This window comes from Tamandua tetradactyla, chromosome 10, assembly GCF_023851605.1.
Source record: "Tamandua tetradactyla isolate mTamTet1 chromosome 10, mTamTet1.pri, whole genome shotgun sequence".
Lineage (NCBI taxonomy): Eukaryota > Metazoa > Chordata > Mammalia > Pilosa > Myrmecophagidae > Tamandua > Tamandua tetradactyla.
In genome coordinates, this window is record NC_135336.1 from 57923016 (window position 1) to 57944558 (window position 21543).

Sequence of the window (21543 nt, forward strand, 5' to 3'; positions counted from 1 at the left end):
AATTTTTTTTCACTCAGAATGATTTTGTGGAGATTGATACAAGTTGCTGTGTTCAACAATCACTGCTTCTTTTACATTGCTGGGTAGTATTTAATGGCATGGATGTGACAGTTTTGTCACTTGTTGAAGGACATCTGGCTAGCTCCAGATTTTGGCTATTACAATAATTTCTATGAACATTTGTTTACAATTTTTTTTCTGCATTTAAGTTTTGCTTTCTCTGTGAAAAGTATCCAAGGGTGAAATTGCTGGGTTATATTGTAATTGCATGTTTAGTTTAATAAAAAACATTGAAACCATTTTCCAGAGTAGCAGTATATTTTACCTTCCCACCAGCAATGATGAGTGACCCAGTTTCACTTCAGGCTCACCAACATTGGTATTGCCACTACTTTTTATTCTAACATTCTAATAGGTGTAAGGTGATTCCTCATTTGAGTTTTAATTTCCCTTTTCCTAATGATGAATGATGTTGAACATCTTTTTTCAATGCTTATTTGACATCTTGTATCATCTTTGATGAAATGTCTGTTCATGTCTTTTGCACATTTTCTAATTAGATTGTTAGGGATTTTATTTATTTATTTATCTATTTATTTATTATTTTTTGCTGAATTTTGAGGGTTATTTATATTCTAGATTCTAATCCTTTGTCAGACATGTAGTTTGCAAATATTTTCTCTCAGTCTGTAAATTGTCTTTTCATCCTCTTCACATGGGCTATCACAGAACAAAGTTTTTAGTTTGAATGAGATCTTATTTATCAATTTTCCCTATTATGCATCATGCTTTTGGTATCAAGTCAAAGAACTTTTTGCCTAGACCTAGTTTCTGAAGATTTTCTCCTCATTTTTTCTAAAAGTTTCACTATTTTACATTTATATTGAAGTTTGTGATCTATTTTGAATTCATTTTTTTATTATATTAGGTGAGGTTTAAGTTGAAATTCATTTTCTTTATATTTTTTTCTTTGCCTCTGAATGTCCAATTACTCTAACACCTTCCTTCATTGACTGCCTTTCTACTTTTGTCAAAATTGTATTGAAATGGCTCCTCCCTGACCAGAATATTGGATTGAAATGCTTCCAGGCTGTATCACTCCACAGAAATTTTGAGAAACCAGCAAGGACTACAGAAACATCTTTCTCAGGACTCCAGAAGACAGTTAAGGGACTGCAGTAACAGGTTGAGTGACAAATCAAGAAAAAATCTTCTTAAATGCAATAGGATCTCATAGCACCTTGACTAGTTTCTCACCAGCTTCATGTAAAGCTGGTCTGTGCTTCCTCTGGGCTCTTGTGCACTTATTGGGAGCATGGATGTCTGACCAAATTTGCCTGGTGGTGGTCTGAGAGACTCCGCACCTCAGAACTTGTCCTGCATGTAGAAAGTAGCACATAAAGGTATCTTACAGAATGCTGCATGAGGAGCCAAGTTGTTCTACCTGGAGACAAGGGATTGCTGGCTATAGGACATATATTGCAGTGTCCAGGATCATAAGGAAATTGTTTCCTAGGAAAGAAAGGCATTTGTAACTATTTAAATGGAGGAATTCCTAGGGCCGCACAAGCATGCCTCTGAGAAGTCAATGCACAGAAAGGTTTAGGGAGGACCCTAAACTTTGGCCTGGTGACTGGTGTCATACAACCCACTATATCAATAAGCACTGAAAGACAGAATTTGCACAGGTCAACCTGCAAAATTCAAATTTGGTAAAGCATGTTTTCTTCTTCTTTTCTCCTCCTTCTCCTTCTCCTTCTCCTTCTCCTTCTCCTTCTCCTTCCACCTCCTTCTTCTTTTGTTAGCTCCTAGCATTCATTGCAAATTTGATCATAACACTAGCTGAATACAAGCTTAAAGAACAGATACTGTAGAGTCTAAATTTCAGTGACAATGTGTTAAAATATTAAAATTTATAGGTGTCAAGGAAAGGTTAGAAAATATACAAAGAAACAGGAAATGATGACCCAGGCAAAGGAGAAGACTAAAGCATTGGAAACCATCAATGATGAGGACCAGATCTGGGACACACCAGACAAAGACTTTTAAAAAATGGTCCTAAATATATTTAAAGAAATAAAGGAAAACATGGACACAGGAAATCAGAAAATCAATATATGAATACAAACAGAATTTCAATAGAGAGAAATTTTGCAAAGGAATCTAGAAGAGTTGAAGAACACAGTAACAAGTTTAAAATTTCCTAGAGAGGTTCACAGAAGATTGGAGCTGGCAGAAGAAAGAATCAGTGAACTTGATAAGATAGTTGAAATTATTAAGTCTGAGAACAGAAAGAAGAAAGTATGAAGAAAAGTGAAAAAATTTCAAGGAAACTGTGGGACACCATGTAGCATACCAATGTATGCATTATGGGAGTTCCAGTGAAGAAATAATAGGGAAAGGGGTAGGGCGAATATTCAGATATAATAGCTGAAAACTTCCAAAATTTAATGTAACACATGAATATGCACATCCAAAATGCTCAACAAACTCCAAACAGAATGAATCCAAATTGACCCACATCGTGGCATATTTTAATCAGACTGTTGAAGGCAAAGATTAAGATAAATCTGAAAGCTCCAAGACAGATACAGTGTTTCACATAAGGGACTCTCAATAAGATTAGGTGCTGATTTCTTATCAGAAACCATGGAGCTAAAAGGGAAGTGGGATGACACATTTAAAGTACCAAAAGAAAAATATTGTCACCAAGAATATAGAAATATCTAGAAAAATGAGGGAGAGACTAAGACATTTACAAATAAATAATAGCTGAGGGAGTTCCTCACCTCTAGACTGGCACTACAAGAGAGGCTAAAGAAAGCTATGCACATTGTAAAGAAAGAACAATAAACAGTAGATCAAAGCTGCATGTAGAAATAAAGATCTTCAGTGAGGACATTAACATGTATATGTATGAATATCATTACTATCATATTTTTGTATGTATCATATTTTTGTACAAATATGTACATGTTTTTGTAACTCCAATCTTTACTTCCTACAAGATTTAAAAAGCAAATACATAAAATTTAATGATAAATCAGTGGTGCTGGATTCAGTGTATAAACATATAATGTGAGAGAAGAACTACATAAAGGTAGGAAGACGGAAAAATACAGGAACACAGTTTTTGTACACTATTGAATTTGGTATCAAAGCAAACATGACTGTTAAGTTTTAGGATGTTAAACTTAAGCCACACAGTTGTGCTCACTTCGGCAGCACATATGCTAAAATTGGAATGATGCAGAAAAGATTAGCATGGCCCCTGCACCAGGATGGCATACAAATTTGTGAAGCCTTCCATATTATTTTAGAAAAAAAAATTTAAGCCACATGGTAACTATAGTGGAAATATTGGAGAATAGGTAAGCTCATAGATGTAAAAATTAAAGTAAACATTGCCAGGCATGGGGAGCAGAGGAAATGAAGAGTTAATGCATATCAGGTATTGAATTTTAGTTTGGCAAGTGGGGAAGTTATAGTAATGGAAGGTGGTGAGGATACCACAGTTGTGAATTGATTAATCTCATTGAATTATATGTTTTGGAGTGGTTGAGATGGGAAAGTTTATATTGTATATATGTATCCAAAATTTGAAAAAAAAATATGGCTAAAGATCCGATGACAATTAAGTACAATACATAATCCTGGGTGGGATCAAGCAAGGGGGGAGAAAAAGTCTCAAAGGAACATTATTATGATATATGAAAAAAATGGAACAGACTGTAAGTTCTATATCAATTCAAGTTTCTTGCACTTGATAACTCTAAAAGTGGTTACAAAAGAATATCCCGGTTTTTAGAAATGTACATGGCAGTATTAAGTGTTCAAGAAGGATGATGTATGCAACCTACACTCAAGTGTTCAGTAAATGGATTGGCAAATATACAGACAGATAGATGAATTCATAGAAAGAATGATATGGCAAGTCATTCTTAAGTTAAAATTCGTAGATCTAAGTATGTAAGGGACTAAAGGTGTACTGGAGTTCTATCTGTGGGGTTTGCATTATTTTTGTGTCTGTCCTATAATTTTGAGTACATTTCAAAATAGAATTTTTTTAAAAATTCTATTGCAGATAGCTTTGTGGGTCTACATCTAGATTCTCTGTTTTATACCATGTATCTATGTGTCTATTCCTCCACCAATACCATACTATTTTCATTACTCTAGGTATTATTAAGTCTTAATATTTGATAGTTTTTCTCATGATATCCTTGGTCAAGATTACTTTATCTCTTCAAGGGCTTGTGCTTTTCTATATATATTTTAGATAACATTTTGTCTAGGTATACAAAAATCTTCCTGGGACTTTGATAGTGATGGTTCTTGCTCTAAATATTTGGGAAGAATTCACATCTTTATTATATTGAGTATTCTTATGCACAAACATGGTTTATCTCTCCATATATTTAGGTCTCCTTTGTCTTTTTCAATGGAATTTTGTGACTTTTAGTATCTGAGACATTGAAGATACAAATTTTAGACATCTTTTTACTGCATCACAGGTTCCTGAGACACTGTTTACATTGCTTTGCTGAGATTATTTTTTCTCTGTTGTTCAGGGTGGGAAAATTACATTGCTCTGTCTTTAAGTTCACTGATTCTAGCCTCTGCCTTCTCCATTCAATTATTGTGTTCACTCAGCATGTTATTTTTTTATTATTTTAAAATTTTCTCTTACGATGTTTTTCAATTCAGTTCAGCTTGCTGTGACCAGTTTCCCTTTGCCAGTTCTTGCACCCTAGCCTGTGTGTCTGATGGAAGGAGGAGCATCTCAGGCTCACAGGGAAGAGGCAGATACTAAACCAGGCTGATTCCTGAGACTGAGTGACATTTTACTCTCCTACCTACCCATCTCAGTGTCTCCAGACAGTAAAGAAGAGGCTTGAAACTGAGAATAAAAGCTTTCTGGATCAGGCTAGCTGTAATTTCATCCTTTTTTTCCCTCTCCTGCCTGTCTGTCTTGCTGTTTCAAGGCAAGGAGGAAAGTATCTGACCCATTGGTTTCCTGGACTGGGCCACATGTGTAGTTGTATCCCTCCTATGGTAGGATACAACTACACATGTGGCCCAGTCCAGGAAACCAATGCCCATCCACCTTAGTATCTCTCCATGAAAAAAAGGAGTCTCAGGTGTGGCAGGTAAGGAGAGTATTTTCCCCCACCACTTGTTTTTAGTGGCACTCCCAGAAGATTCTCTTTGCCAGTAGGGTTGGGCTCATTCAATGTGGCTAGAGATACTCCCATTCTATCTGCAGAGGAATGAGTCCATCCGGGCTTTTTTCTTTTGACAGGTTTGAAATAAAGAAATGCAGAGTCTGGCTCACCTTCTGTTGGGTAGGGGAAACAAGACGCTAGGTTACCAGGCTGCTGTGCTGTTCCTTCAGTCTTGGAGGTACAAATGATCTCTCCTCCTTCTTACCAACTTTCACACCTCTTCCTTGGTTGTCTCTTGTAATGTTTAAAGGGTTTATAATTGTGCTTAGTGGGAAGAAGTAAGAAATGAATAGCCAGAAATCTTGAATCAAGTGGTTGTTTTAAAATCTAATACTGATATGTCACTCTTCTGCTCAAGTTTTTCCATTGGTTTCCAATATCTTTCTCAAAAAAGAGAAAATATTTGCAACAATGTTGGTTGTTAATTTCATGTAGCAACTTGTCTACCTTATGGATCAAGACAAGAACTGGCCATATTGTTACTAGGAGGGTATTTCGTAGATGTGTTACCATAGTCAGGTGGTTGCATCTAAGCTCATTGCCTTTATAGTCAGTAGTGGAGACTGCCCTCTGTTATGTGGTACCAATCAGTTGGTAGACTTAAAAACCATAGCTGAGGATCTCAGAGTCAGAAAGAATTTCTGTCTCTACTTCAGCTAGACTCTTTCCCCTGGGGAATTCAACTTCACCTTATCAGAGTTTCCAGCTTACAGCCTGTTATATAGAGTTTAAAATTTCCAGCCCCCATGGTCATGTGTGTGTGTGTGTGTTTGCATGCATACATATGTGTGTGTGTGCATATAGGCAAGCCCCCAAGTAATACAACTTATAAGGCTTTATATTATCTGGCTTACCTTTAACTCAATTTCTCCCCTCTTCCTCTGGATCTCTCTGCTCCTTCCACACTGGCCTCCCTGCTATTCTTTAAATATACCAACGTTTTAGAAAATCAGTGCTTTTATCCTTTCTATCACGTCTGCTGGAACACTCTTTCCTCCAAATCCACATGACCCACGTAGTTTCTTATTTTCTTCAGTTCTCTTTTCCCTGTACTCCCTATCTTTCGATCGTCCTTAATTTTTCTTCTTAACATGTAACCACCATTTGACTTATTATAGATCCATTCATTTACTTCTTTTTCACCTGCCTCTAAACTCCACTAGAGTTCCATCCTCAGGTCCTCCCAGTAGTGCCTGACATATAGTGAGCACACAATAGCAAGTATTGAATTTGTGATGGGAGTAATTAACACCCACGCCTAAGCTGACTTATCTATGAACATCTTAAGTTCCCAACTATGTCTGCTGTCTGCACTCCCTGCCCTGCTTACTCCACTTTCTTGGGATATTCTGTTAGAATTTTAATTATTACGAAAAAAAGAATACACACACACACACACATATTTGCACAGGTGCATAAGGATATATAGCTGCAATTGCTTTTATTTAAAAAGTGATTTCTTATTCTTATTTTCTTTATGCTTTAGAATTCTTCTAATTTTTTTCTTTTACTGATATACTTCTGGTAATCATGATTTCAAATGGATAATTGTATGATAAACCTCTGAGACCTCAAATACTTGAAAATTCTACTTGCTTTAACTTTACATTTAAATGAGGAATATAAATATTGAAGTAAGAAGGTTTTTATTTCCTGCCTCAAAATTAAAAAAAAAATTACTCCATTATCTTCCTGTTTGAAGTTTTAATGTTGAGAGTCTGATGGCTCCGATTTTATTTTAAGTTCTCTAAATGTATTATGGTCTCATGAGAAAACGTAGTCTGTCATTTATGGGCATTTTTTAATTAATTGATTTTTCTATCTGCTTAAATTGACTGTATATTTTTCCCCAAATGTTTCATATTTCTTTTTAAAATGTACTTTCTAGCTGTTGACTGTACAGCTTACATGTTTCAATTGTGATATTTATATTTGTTATATTTTGTCTGTTTTAATTATACATTTCTTTTAAAAAATAAAACAAGATGCTTAGCTCCCTCTCTGTGCTTATGAGATAACCAATTACCCTTTGAATGTCTATCTGTTTTTCCTACATATAATTTAAATTTATCAGGGTAGTCCTAGGTGCTTCTGTGGACGTTTTTTCTTATGAATTGAAATCTATAGGTTAGACTCGAGAGAAATGTTTGCTAATACAGCGTCTTTGGGATATAAGGGGAGGTTCTGTCCTCCCCTAGGTCATCGTATAGAGTCTTCTCCCTCCTTCAACTCAAAGCCTCAGTCTGGAACAATGCCTAGTGCTGGACACAAATGGATTTTAGAGGGGTAAATTCAGAATAAAAGTCCTCCCAAGCTTACTGTTCTAAATTTATTTTTCTTAAACAGACTGATGAGCACTCATACAATCACCCCCACCTTTCATAAACATCCTCTTCACTGTATATTTCAGATTGTCTTATTCTGCTTCAATTCAACCACAACTGTTTTCAGTTTTTCAAATATATTTTTAAATATCTGGTTAATCTATTAATCTCTTTCTAATCTTCCAATACTGATAAGCATTTAAACAAGATTTCTATCATTCTATCATAACAAAACAAAACAAAATACTTTCAAAAGAAAAGAGAATTTGGTGCCTGTCTATAGTCCTTTACTTGATACAATCCTAAATGCTGACTTGTAAAAATAGATTATTTACAAGTGGTGGTTCAATGGCCTCTACTTAGGAAGCTGGAAGATTGCAGGGGCAAGAAGCTGAGAGACTATTTGTGTGTCTTTCTGTATCTGTGTGTTCCACAAGAGCTGACTGTGTTGATTCTCACTTTTTTAATGTGCAGACTAAAAGGACTATTTAATTACACTCTGGGTTTGTAAATCTGTCAGTAGGAGCAGTGCTGAGCACTCTGTTCCTCTTTCTGAGACTATTTATCTCCCTGTACAGTAATATACAGTTTGCTTGTTAACTTTTAGAACCATTGACTATTAGGTCTAGAATGAAACATTAGTAATGACCTGGTCCTGTCTTTAATTTTCTAATGAAGAAATCGAGTTCAGCTCTGATCTGTGGGTTATTTAAGGTCAAATGGTAAAGGCAGGGCTGAGGTTTCCTTATTCTTAAGGTGGCTTATTTTTCTTTCACCAGGCTGAGCTCTGGTGTTTTGCATTTTTTCCTTTTCATAAATAAAGAGATTCAAGACTTGAGGTTGAATGATGATATGATGCAAGGATATATTGAGTGCTTCGGCTTATTTTTCAAACTATAATTCCTAGATTAAGCTCCTTTGTTTATTTGCTTGTTTGTTTCCTTTTGGCTATATCGTTTTTGTTGTTGTTAGCTGCCTGTTTTGATTTACATTAATTATTTTTAATTCATTAAATATATATGAGCTTTCATTATATACCAAGTATCTTGATGGAAATTTAGGAATAAAATGTGTGGAGAAGGAGACGAAGATGTATATGACAGCCATTTCCCAGTTGTGCTCATATTTTTATATTTATCTGAGCTCACAGATTCTGTATTAGAACTTATAAGCAAATATAACTTATTTATCATTTTATAGTGTAAATAATAACATCTTTCTCCCCCCTTGACTAGGCTTCTCTCTGCTTCATTCTTGATTGATATTCATAGTCATTGAAGCAACTAACGAGTTTTCTTTTCCCACCCACTTTAACATCAGACAAATATAAATTTCTCTCAATTTTAAATCAATTTAAAGTACTTTTTGCTCTGTTGCCTATGTTTTCAATTAAGGAAGATAGGAATATATGCAAATTAGTTTCATAAATATTATGGAAAATTTTAAAGGTAAAGATAACTATTCAATGCATAAATAATTTGATACATGTGAAAAAGAAAGTTGACTAAATTTATTTTTCTGGCCACACACACACACACACACACACACACACACACATACACACACACACACGCATAGGTAAACCAGGTAAGCGGAAGTGAGAAGAGGATTAATAAGCACAAAGAATGGCACTAGGATGAATATCATTCTGAACCAAAGCGAATTAGTTTTGGGGGATTTCTTGGCCCCATTAATATTTAAATGCTCATTTTTCAACTCTCCTTAAGAGACTTCAAAGACACTGATATATTAAGCATTTTGCTGAAAAAATTTTGTGGTACAAGTGTGTATATAAAGGTATTGTCTGAGAATTCCCCCTTCATTTATCTGCTCCAGCCCCTTCCATTCCCTTGACTCTCTTATCCTTTTCTGCTGAACACTGGGGATCTTTCTTTAAGGCGCTGGCGACATCAGAACAATAAAATGAGGTCTTGGGAATGATATGCATGAGAATTATTCCTAATGAAACCCTGGAATAGAATACAGCACATAGGTACAAATGGATGAAATGTACTCTGAGCTGCAGTTCTGCCTCCTTTGAGAACATAGTATTATTATACCATTATCTGAAAAGGGTTTAATTATATTCACATTATATCCATCTGCTTTAAAACCCTTATCATGCCAGAACATGCTGAGAAATCTACTTTCCAAACACTCAACCTACAGAATCCCTTGCGTAAATCTGCAACTTTCAATCGCTTTATGGAAACCAACAGTGCCTCTAGAGGCTTTCTTTTGATTTTTCTATGCCCAGCTTACATTGAGTAAACAGAAAGGCCATTAGCCCTCAGTTATCTGGAGTCTCAATTTATATGCCATGATTTTTTTTTTTAGAGAAATATTTTTAATCCTTAATGGCCCTTTGTCTTCCTTTGGACTATTGCATCTCATTTATATATGTTAGCATAGATACCATTTTCAAAAGGGAAGCCAGCTGCATTCCAAATCTTGATAACAAATCCAAACACAAAATATCCTCAAACAGAACAGCATTAGTTTTAGACTATGAGCTGTTTCAGAGCTTAGGTGGTTGATAAACTAGAATATACTTAACTAAAGTAAAATGGTTCAGAGCATTTTCTTAATCAGCAGGATGATTAAATTAATGTCATTTATACAACATGAATGATTTTCTCCTTTTCAAGTGTGCATTAGTAATGGAATGAGCAGTAGACTCCACATTACAAAAATCCTTTAAAAATACAAATTTCCAAACACAAGAATTAATATATCTTAAGTCTCTTTTTTTAAAAATGAACCTGACCCTAGATTTCTCCCAGTATGCAAAGGGCTCTTTTATCTGTACCACATATCTTTTTAGCTATAAGTTTTTTGAAGATAGAAAAAATAAACAGCATTAAATATTTCAAGAATATGTATTACTTAAGTTAGGCATAAATGTGCATAATATAGGTCTATAGAAAGACATTATTTTATAAGTAGAGAAATGTTTGCAATCAATTGTCTTTTGCAATGTTCAATGATTTTTTTTCTCCATTCATCCTATCATCTGTACTTTTCTTTGTCCATCAATGCATGAATTTTTTTTAATGTGTGTGTGTGTGTATATATATATATATATAATGACAAGAAAAGTGCTATTTGCATTTGTGCTTCACTCATGGTAGCAATGGTTCAAAAGCTATAGCAGCTAAAACTGTTTTTCCAAAGAGCCATTAACAAAAAATAAAGGGCGGAGGGGAGAGCAGCAGCTATTCTGAGGGATTTGGTTGCCTTCATTTTTTTCTATGATTTTATAAACTTTGATCATATTCTCCCTTTCCCACACTTTTATTTATTAATTTATTAAATTAGGATAAAAATGTATTTTGGTAAAGATTTATAAATTTTATTTGCAAAAGTTGAAAATGCTCATATAAATTGCTAGTCCACAGCTTGCATTTCCACTGGCTCCACCAGATGAAACAAGAATTGATCATTTTTTTCTTACCAAACTTGGGGGCCTTTGTTAGACCTTGGACATGCTTTTGAGGAAGCTGATATTTTTCAAGCAATAGGTGGCCCACATGGGTGGACCTGGTTTCTCTGGATCTGGACCTGCAGGCTGTCCATGGATCTGGGGGCAACAGAGCCAGTCGTGCTAGCCTGGCATTGTTGCTGGAGGATGGCAGCCACCAAGCAGGGGTCCAGACCATAGACTTCCAAGTTCCGGACCACAGTCATGTTTTCATTAGAAGCTTTCTGTGCTAGGGTGGTGTCAATTGGACAGACTTTCCCTTTCTCCACAACGGGCTCTTGTTCAAGAAAGGTCACTTAACAGATAAGCTACAATTTTTCCAAACATCTGGTCAGGAGACCATCCCATGGAAACTTCAGGACTACGTGCTGTTCATTTTTCTCTAACATGTAGTCACAAAGGATGGGATCCAGTGTCACTAGGATTTTGCTATCTTCATCAGCCAGGTCATTTTTCCTGGCATAGTTAATGATGAGGGTTTGGACCTCAGTGACCTTGAGAACACTCCCCTTCTTGTGTTCAGACTCCTGGAAGAGCGGAGTCATGTTGTCTGGGACACAGTAGAGGGATTTTATATCTGGAGAGTGATAGGGCTGCCCCCTACTACCCTCCTGGGTAGTCTGCGAGGTTGGAAAGGGCTCAGGTATGATGAAAGATGTGGTTCTCAGATGTTTCCAGTCCACAGCCATAAGTTTCTCCGCTCCTTTGCTCAGCTCTTTCACTTGTATGATCTGCTCCTGCTCCATTTGCTGTAGGAACTTAAAGAGTTTTTTGAAGCTTGACTTTTTTATGTCCATTTGTCAGCCTTCAGGGCAGCAGGAGAACGTGTGGCTGCCAAGGAAAGTGCTGGTGAGTAAGGTGAGGGCAGTTTTTTTGACCTAGCACTCCAAAGCATGCAAGAAGCATTGTTGTAACAGCACGTTCATTTTTTCCTTTTTCTTTTTTTTTTTAACATAGGCAGGCAACTGGGAGTTGAACTGGGTCTCTGTCATGGCAGGCAAGAATTCGTCCACTGAGCCACCATTGTCTGTCCTTGTCCATTTGTTTTGAGGGGTTTTGCTGTCCAGGGTATCTTGGTTCAAGTCCCCTATACTAGCATCTTCTGAGACTTTTAGCAGGGACTTCTTACACACCTGTGAATGCCCCCACTGTCCTCCTTGCCCGGCAGGCCCAGTGCCTCATATTTACTGTAGGGTAGGGTCCACCTGGTTGGAACCCTTCTCTTCACTGAAATCTGGGGGATCCCAGGCCAATGGAGCAATGGAGCGTGGAGAGGCCTGGTCTCCAGATCACTACAAGTGATACTGGTAAGTGTGGAGCACAGAGAAGCCCCTTCCCTTCAGGCCTGAAGTCAGCATCTCAGCTGTGGACATGACAGCAACTCCAAGTGCAACAGGGTTTCCGTTCCCCCAAAGACAATGGCAGAGACATCGCCCTTCTGTACCCGAGGCAGACCAGCAGGGGCACCACTGGTCTGAGCATCCAATCTGCTGCCCTCACCAGCTTCTCAAGTGCCAGAGGCCGTGTTGTGAAGGTTGGCAGAAGATCAGGATAGGACCACAAGGTGTAAACTGTGGGATGCAGGTGTTTCTCCAGTTCAGATAGGATGGAGTTACCACCACTGACGTCCACGGTCACTGCCTCAGCATTTTGAGCGTATAACATCATAATGTTGAGCTCCTCTTTTCCAGGGACTAACTTAGCCCAGATCCATTCCATTGGTGGGGAAAGCAGCTGTCACATCAGCCCGAAGCTTTCTCCTATCTGATCCCTTCAAGGCAGAGTTGGGCTTGATCCAAAAGGCCTTGGCAAGCATGTCTGCTGGGCTCGCCTGGGGAAGAGAGGAAGAGTACAGAAGCTGGGGGCTGTCAGTTTTCCATGGTGGTTCCCTGGCCCTCAGCCCCTGGGACAGCCATGCAAGGGCCCAGCTGGGAAAGGGGCCCAAGTGGAAAACTCACCCCTTTATTTTTAAAACTTAAAGATTTGCAATTATAAAAAATATATATAAGGCGGGAAAAGATTCTTGATATGGAAAAACATGTATTTAATTATTTCTCAGACAAGGGAAAAAGAAATAAGCTGAGAATAAATCTTCTTTTACCTCTGTGTTCTAGTTATGCTGTTCCAACATTCCATAGCATTGTCTATGGATGACAATGGTCCATAGATTCTATGCCAGTCAGATCCTGAAAATGGAGCAGCTTCTCTGTCCACTCCTAGGTTAGATCCTGCTCCTCAGGTGCCACTGTTTTGCCGCTGCCTCTTTATTCTTAAATTTAATTCATACAATAGAAATGTACCTATATCATTTGGGTCTAAAGTAGGTTAGCGAGTTTCAAGTGTCTAAGAAATGTAAAAAATTAGCTTTAATTTCTTTTCAGACACCCTTCATTCCACTTCCTAATTATTATGGTGCCAAAAAACCTGGTTAGAAGTTTCATTTTTATGTTAAATTGGTTGACTGGGTGTCTTATGTACCCCAAAATCCACTCACCGTCATTCCCCAACCTGTTCTTTGTCCCAGGAGGTTGACTTGGTTGGATTACATCAATAGGCTCCCTTAAATTCTGCTGGCTTCCTGTCAACTTTGGTCAATGGGAAGACTCAGCAGGTGATCAGAGGATGAGAAAAGGGAGAGATTATAGAGCTTTTCCTCTCAGTTTCATCTCTGCAGAGTCAGATTGTATTCACGCTGTCCCTTAACTTAAGGTCAGTACCTCTCTCAAGGAAAATCTATTACACTATTCTTTCCTTCTGGGTTCCTGTAACTCACGCCTCCCCACACCCATCCATGCTGGCCTAGAAGTGGTAACAGATCTGCTGATATTAGCCTCTGGGTATGGTATTATTCTTATTGGTTTCCCTGCATCCTGTCCATTTCTTTGCAAATATTAACTTTATAAGTCCTCCTTTAACATAGGATACCATTTTGTATGTTTCTCCTATTTCCTTCTAAGAATGTGATTTATAAATAGGTTTTTATCTTGGTTCTTTTCATCACGGATCCCCCAACCTTACTCTCGCTCTGCTGGCAATGTAAGCAGTTATATAGCTACACATTTCAAACCCATCATCTTGCCACGTTACTGACCCCAAATAATGGAGAAAGGAAAGGAAGAAAAGATAACGAGAAGTAAGAGAAAAGATTTAATATCAGAAAGAAATATTTCATTGTTCTTAATTTTCTAAACATCAGCATAATTGCTATTAAATAATAATGGTGAAAATAATAGCCAATATTTATTGAGCACTTCATATTTTATTTAAACCTCTCAACTACACTTAAAAAGAAGATGTTTTTATTATCCTTCAGTATTGGTCAGGGTCAGTTCAGAAGACAGAAAGCTTATTAGTAATTTAAACAGTGAAATTTGAATAAAAAGAATTATTAATTGAAAAACATGGTTAATTGCTACAAGGGGTAAGAGAAAACTCTGAATAACACAGAAGTAGCAAAAGCAAGGAACAGCTACCACCTCTAAGGCTTTGAAAGAACAATCTGGAAAAGGGTTCACAAAGGCTGAGATTCAGACAATATTGAAGTTGTGGCTGCAGCCCATTGGGTGACAGAGAAACTCTCTAAAGGGGTAGAGTCAGAGTTGGGCTGCAGCTGCTAGCAGGCCAAGGCCGGGGAGTAGGAAGCTGAGCAGCAGGTTGTTGTGGAAGAGAAACTAGGATGCAGCAAGTCACTCACTGAGATGCTGGCAAACTCATGAGAGGGTAAGCCACTGTTTTCTGCATCGTGACATAGGAGCAAGAGGTAAATCACACTAGAACCAGGGAAAAAAGCTCTTTTCTCTCATTTATCTTGAGGTGTCTCTCCACTGTCTTCTCCAGGTAAAGCTTAACACTGTCCCAGGTGTAACAGGAAAGTGCAGTCCAGCTTCAATATTGAAAAGTAGAGCAAAGAGGAAGTGTTGTAGCTGAGAGCCAGTAAATTGATAACTGGCTGTATTAGGGTTCTCCAGAGAAATGGAGCCAGCAGGATATATATACACATGCACACAAGTATATATGTATATATAAAGCAAATATTATGAAATTGATTATAAGAGTTGTCTCTCATGACTGTGGTGAATGATAAGTCCAAATTCTGTAGGACACGCCACAAGCTGGGGACTTGTCCACGCCACAAGCTAAGACACACCAATGAAAGGTTTTACGAATTCCTCAGCAGAACCTGCCTGTTGGAAGTAGAGATAGAAATTCTTTTTTTCTGGCTGCTGAAATAATCAGTTCACCCTTTAAGGTTTTCAACTGATTAGATGAGACTTCTCTCATTGCTGAAGGCAATTTCCTCTGTTGATTTGAGATATAACCAGCCTTAGATGTGATCAACTGACTGATGATTTAAATCCAGAAAATATCCTCACAATAACTCAGGGCAGTACTTACTTGACCAAACAAATGGACACTGTAACCTAGCCAAGTTGACACGTGAACTTAGCCATCACACTGGCACATCCATTTTGATATATCACACCCATGACTAGTAAATATAAAGGCAAGAGTCAAACCCATACTTCTGAATGATCCCTTCATCACTGTGTTGTTGCAGCAAAAAGCCACCCAGCCACAGAATACCCACTTCATGTAAAACAACTAGTGTTAGTAGTTTCTATAACTTTAAGACAATCTTTGGTTGAATCTGGCTTCCCTTATATTTCCTAACTTTTACTTGATTTCAATAGTGAGGTAATAATAGTGAGGTAAATAGTGAGGATAATCAAAAGTACAACCACTTAAAGACAGACGTAACCAAAGACAACAAGAAAGGCATTTATTCTATGGAAGCCTTCTGGCCACATTAGGACCATGGAAGATATTCCTCTTCAACCTCAGGGGCTATGTTTTCTGCCCCTGGACCATAAATACCAGCTACCAGACCTTCCCAAAGCTAATTACTTGGACTTTCTCCACTTAACTGTAACTGAACTTAAATATATAAATCGATGCCCCTACTACATTTTCATAAACGCTTCAGATTCAGCATCCATTCTTGTCTGGTCCTTTAATTTATTTCAATATTCTTTCATATTTTAAAAAAGTAGAGCAGTTGTAGGTTTACAAAGTAATCATGCAGAAATTCCACACCCCTGCCCACAGTTTTCCCTACCAACGTTTTGGGTTAATGTGCACCCGTGTTACAACCAATGACAACATTCTCATTACTGTACTATTAACTGTGTCCGTAGTGGACATTAGGGTTCAATTTTGCATTATACAGTTTTATTAATAATAAAATATGTTATTATCTTTTTTTAATTTTTATTCTGGTAACATATACAGCCTAAAATTTCCAATTTTCTCTTTTCAAATATACAATTCAGGGTGTGTTAATTACATTCACAATGCTGTGTCACGATCTCTAACTTTTATTCACAAAATTTTTCCATCTCTACAAACAAAAATATACCAAATAGGCATTGACGCCCCCTTCTCCACTCTCACTTGGCCACTGGTAACATGCATTCTAGTTCTGATATATTTTAATTTTATACTTTAATTTTTTTTATATTATGTAAGATAACATTTTCTCAATGTGCAATTTTAAAAATACAGGGCTATCAAAATTAAAAATAATGAACTCCTCTCATATTTATAAAATGAAAAACCTCCATGTTATAAATGCTAGAATTGCTATACTGGTAGGGATGGTGCAACCACACAGGGAGTGCCCTATTGACACTTATGAATGGATCGAATTGTACCTAAAGCCTTCAGCCTTTCAGATTCACAAGTTCCATTCTTAGATTTAGTCAGTTTGAAATATTTTGCCTGCACTTCATGTCAGATAAACCTTAAATAAATCAAAAAGTGGAACTATAGTATAATTTTTCTCATCTCCTCCCATGATATGCATCAATCAAGGGTTTTTCTTTTGTTTATGAAAGCATATAAAGATGCATACATTTAAATATGTGCTTTTATTTTTTGTTAGGAAATAGATGGGCCTAACTCTTTACATTACCCTACATTTTACTTTTCCTTACTTGACAATATATCTTGAAAGACTCATATTTTATTAAACTACCTGGATCACTTCCCGAGTACCCAAAGTCAATCAACTGTGTTATTCTAGCTGGTCTGTTTTCCTTTTCTATTTGAAATAAAATTGTTACTAACAATCCTGTTCATGCATTTTTAAACGCTGTCAAATAACATTCAAAGGTGTGATTGCTACACAAAGGAAGGGTACGGAGAAATTTCCTTTTATTTTTTGTTTTTTTAGAAAATCATTTATTCAACTTTTTGATAACCACAACTCAATTGTTTTCCTAGGGGGGGCTATTTATTTCAAAGTTCATGCATTTCTGGTTGGTCTGATGCTGCTTATATTCAAAGGTGCCATGTACTCTGAACTTTCAACTCAGACATTCTTATTTTTCCAGCCACAGAAGCTAAAATATGGACATGGGAACCCATCAGATTAATATGATCCTATGAGATTTTGGCTGAGACTTATGGAACCAAATGCAGGCATTCTTTCTTTTGCATTCATGAATCTTCCAGGATATAAGTACCAGAGATGTTATATCTATCAGGGGATTGAATCAATATCGAAGATTGAGATAAAAGTGAGAGAGAAAGAGTAAGAAATAAATTGACCACTACTGACATTGTTTAGGTTCTCGAACAAGCTGAACCTGAAACTCTTGATTTTCAATTTCATAAGCCAATGAATTCCCATAAGGAATTCAGCCAATTTGAACTATTTTTTTCTCACCTGCTACCAATGGAATCTTATGTGATAAAAAGAGTATAACTTTTTTTAAAAAATTAGTGTCAAATGACCTTCCCAAAGTGTTCAGTAATTTACAGATTCATAAATTTATGGCAGCATTCATTTCTCCACCAATTGCCACACCAACGTGTTATTCATCTCCTCAACGTTTGTCAATACTTTGGACAGAAAATGGCATCTTGTTGTTTTAATTTGTGCTCCCTTGTTTGTTAGTGAAATTGAATATTTTTCCTAAACATTGATCATTAAAATGTCACATTCTTTAATTATCCATTCATACAGTTTGATGTCCTCCTCTTCTTGTTTCTAATAATCTGTGTTATATGCAGGAACTTAAGGGCAGTTAAATCCAAAAATTTTGTCAGGAATGCCCTCAAGTTCACTTTCTAGACCTACTGATCTCTACTCTGACCTTCCTGCTTCTTTCCTTTGTGTGGTAACTTGTAAAATTTTAGCTGTGCACATTTAATTCAACTTTACTTCACATCCCATGAACTCTCCATCTACAAATGAGAATAATTCTTTGTGCATTTTAATAGCTGAACCCCTTAAGTGTCATGTTCATAGACTGTGCAATATCAAATGACCAAAAAGCATAGTTTTCAGAAATAGAGAATTAGTACATTTTGCCAGTATAAGAATCAATTTCATCATTTTACAGAAAGTCACTTGAAAATATCCAAAGACTTGCGAATGTACCAGGGGAAATATATTCTTATGAAATCTATTTTAATATCTAACCTGAAAGCAATAAACACAATAATTGCGGTTAATTTTCTTTAAAGCAGACCATTCTGAAAGATTCTAATACATTTATTTGAGCAGCAGTTAATGCAGCTCAAGTAAGCTTTCTCAGGAATTAACCACTTAGTATGCTTGTCACTCAGCTTAACACCACTAATTTCCACTTGCTTTCAAAATTCCATATTTTTAACTTTTCTATGTTAAATTTAGTCATGATATTTATTTCAGTATTTCCAAACTTTGAGTCACTTCCATATTAATTTTATTAATTTTTCCTAAATCTAGGAAAGATGCATAGATGAATGTAAGGAGGCTGAGACGAAAGTATTGAGGGTGGTAGGAGACAATGTAGTGTTGTATCATGGTGAGCTGAAAACACCAGGTTGACTGGGGAAAAAAGCAAGAGGCACATGTTCCCACTGCATAAGGCTGTCCAGTTGGTCCTAAAGCTATCCTGTAGACACAGCTATTCTCAATAGGAACTTAATAAGAAAATGAAGTTGAAGTTGTCAGCCAGAATTCATATATCTTCTGAAGTATACCAAATTTAGCCCACAAAATGTTTTTATTTTTATTTACTTTTTATGGCTCATGAAACATGAATGTTATTTAGAATTTTAAATGGTTGCATTAGAAAACATTATATAAATGCCAACAGTATATCCTGTATTTTACCTCTCGGTCTACAAAGCCTGAGCTATTTATTTTCTGACTCTTTAAGAAAAAGTTTCCCAACCACTGGATTGGAGCATAGATGCCCTAAAACATTTCTGTAATTTTACTATTACAATGTCAAATTAAAATGATTATCCTATACTATCATACTGTAATCAGATTTTCACAGAAATCTAAGTACATATGAGTATTATAAAAATTCCATTTATATTGCTAAAAGAGCATGTGATTTTCAAATATCAGGATGTTATTAATGGACATGAGCAATAGTATTGAAACTATTTACACAAATGGGTCCCTTCTGACCTATGTTCTCTGAAGTGCAGTGCTCTTAGCACTTCCTAAGTTTTCCGTTCCTCACTAAAAATAATTTTGTATTGATTTCTTTGCTTGGAGTGAGGAGTAGGCAATGGCATTTTTTGTAATAACAATACAAACTGTAAAGGAGAAGGTCAAGATCAAGCAATATAACAGATGCCCATGAAAGCAGGTTAGAAGTCACCTTTAATAAATTAAAGGTGGTTGATGACATCTATAGGTGCCTGGCTTTTATATACTATGGGAAGAATAAGTTCTACCACTGCTGTCAAAGATTATGCACCACTTTAAGATGCTCGTAATCAGCCTGACTGACACTCTCCTTGGATCTCTTCAAGTCCTTCATGTGAGGCTAAGTCATTACTGAAGAAACACAAATGGAAATAAATTAAATTGATTCCTTCAAAAAGTGCTTTTCAAAAAGCACACCAGCAAAGCACCATTTTGAAAAGTGAGTAAAAAGGAAAGTATTTTAGGCATATTTGAATTAATTCATAAAGATAGAAATGGCATTAGAAAAGTTAACAAAAATGCAGTGAAATGTGCTGGCTTCAGCAGCACATATACTAAATTGGAATGATACAGAGATTAGCATGGTCCCTGTGCAAAGATGACACACAAATTCATGAAGCGTTCCATATTTTTGTCAAAAAGTGTAAATGTCAATATCTTGGTAAAATCCTTTTGCTTACTTTGAAAAAAAATGCAGTGAAATTTCTCCAATCCTATATTATATTCTTGGTAACCAATGGGCCACAGCTTCTCTGATTGTCACTTCAACTTAATATACATTTTCTGAATTTTATTATAAAATATTTTAGACATACAAAAAGAAATATAAACCTACTATAACAAACACCCATGCACCTTAAACTAGCTTAACAAAAAACATCACAAAAACTGCTAAGCCGTCTATTAGTGGTTCCCCTACTTCTCAAAAGAAACCAAAGCCCTGAAAATGTATTGTTGGTTCATTCCCAAGAATGTGTTCATATTTTTTCCTCAAATTTTTCTGTGTTCCAAATAATATATGGTATTGTTTGGCTTACCTTAAATTTTGTATAATTCGTATTATATTGGATATTTCCTTCTACATTTAATTTTTTCATTCAATATTACATTTTGAAGATATTAATAACAAATATCTCCAGTTCATGATGTTTTATTGCTGTAGGGTATAGATGATGGTATAAACAAAAGTTGTTTCTATGAACATCATTTCACATACCTTCCTACATATATGTAAGAATTTCTCTTGGGTACATTATTGGAATTCAAATTTCTAAATTAAAGAATATGTGAATCTTATTTAAGACATTTCTGTCAAATTCTCCCCAATGTGAATATGTGAATCTCATTTAGGATATTTCTGTCAAATTCTCCCCAGTGTGATTATTTTAAATTATTTCCCAGCATCCATCAGCAAAAATAGGAGTTTTCATTCTTCCTCATCCTTGCCAACATGCAATAATATTAGGCACTTCAATATTTGCAAGGCTTTGTATACTTTGAATTCTCTGATTGAGGTGAAGTATCTTTGAGCATATGGTGTGTTTATTATCCACTGACACTGTGCTTCCTTTTCCTTAAATTCTCAGTTAATTTTTTTTTCTAATTTGTTTTTAGGCTAATTATATTTTCATTGTTTTTTTGTTTGTTTGTTTCTTTAATTGCCCTAGACACTTCATTTTGAATTATATGAATTTTAACTTTACCTCTCAGTTTTTGCTATGATTTTCCCCATTTAAAGATTGTTTGATCTAACCAAATTTATCATAACTTTCCTTTTAGCCTATGCTTTTTGAATTTGCTTAACATTTTTTCCGATCTTATGTCACAAAAGTATATTTCAATATGTTCTTCTGAAAGTTTTAAAGATGTTGTTTATACATTTAGATGCATATTTTACTTAGATTGATTTATGCATATACTATGAGCCAGAAATTAAATTTTGTTTCTTTTTTCCATTTAGATAGCCATATTTTTCAGTATATTTACTTAATAGTACATCCTGTTGCCACACGTCTGCTG

General features: G+C 36.0%; 2 long non-coding RNA genes, 2 other non-coding genes and 2 pseudogenes across 8 annotated transcripts in view; 3 read left to right on the top strand and 3 right to left on the bottom strand.

Moving 5' to 3' along the window:
* The window catches only part of LOC143648503 (uncharacterized), a 173849-nt gene that overhangs the window by 139736 nt on the left and 12570 nt on the right, over window positions 1-21543 (bottom strand). The window lies entirely within an intron of this gene.
* On the top strand, window positions 3210-3316 carry LOC143648956 (U6 spliceosomal RNA). Its single transcript, XR_013158851.1, has one exon. It is a non-coding gene; the product is annotated as a U6 spliceosomal RNA (small nuclear RNA).
* On the bottom strand, window positions 10864-12022 carry LOC143648857 (eukaryotic translation initiation factor 2D pseudogene; annotated as a pseudogene).
* Window positions 12323-14157, bottom strand: LOC143648502 (eukaryotic translation initiation factor 2D-like; annotated as a pseudogene). Its single transcript, XR_013158571.1, has 2 exons — window positions 13525-14157; window positions 12323-12861 (listed from the first exon to the last, which is right to left on the bottom strand). The product of XR_013158571.1 is annotated as a eukaryotic translation initiation factor 2D-like (transcript).
* Window positions 13198-18041, top strand: LOC143648504 (uncharacterized). Its single transcript, XR_013158576.1, has 3 exons — window positions 13198-13250; window positions 13555-13739; window positions 17423-18041. It is a non-coding gene; the product is annotated as an uncharacterized LOC143648504 (long non-coding RNA).
* Window positions 20055-20157, top strand: LOC143648973 (U6 spliceosomal RNA). Its single transcript, XR_013158865.1, has one exon. It is a non-coding gene; the product is annotated as a U6 spliceosomal RNA (small nuclear RNA).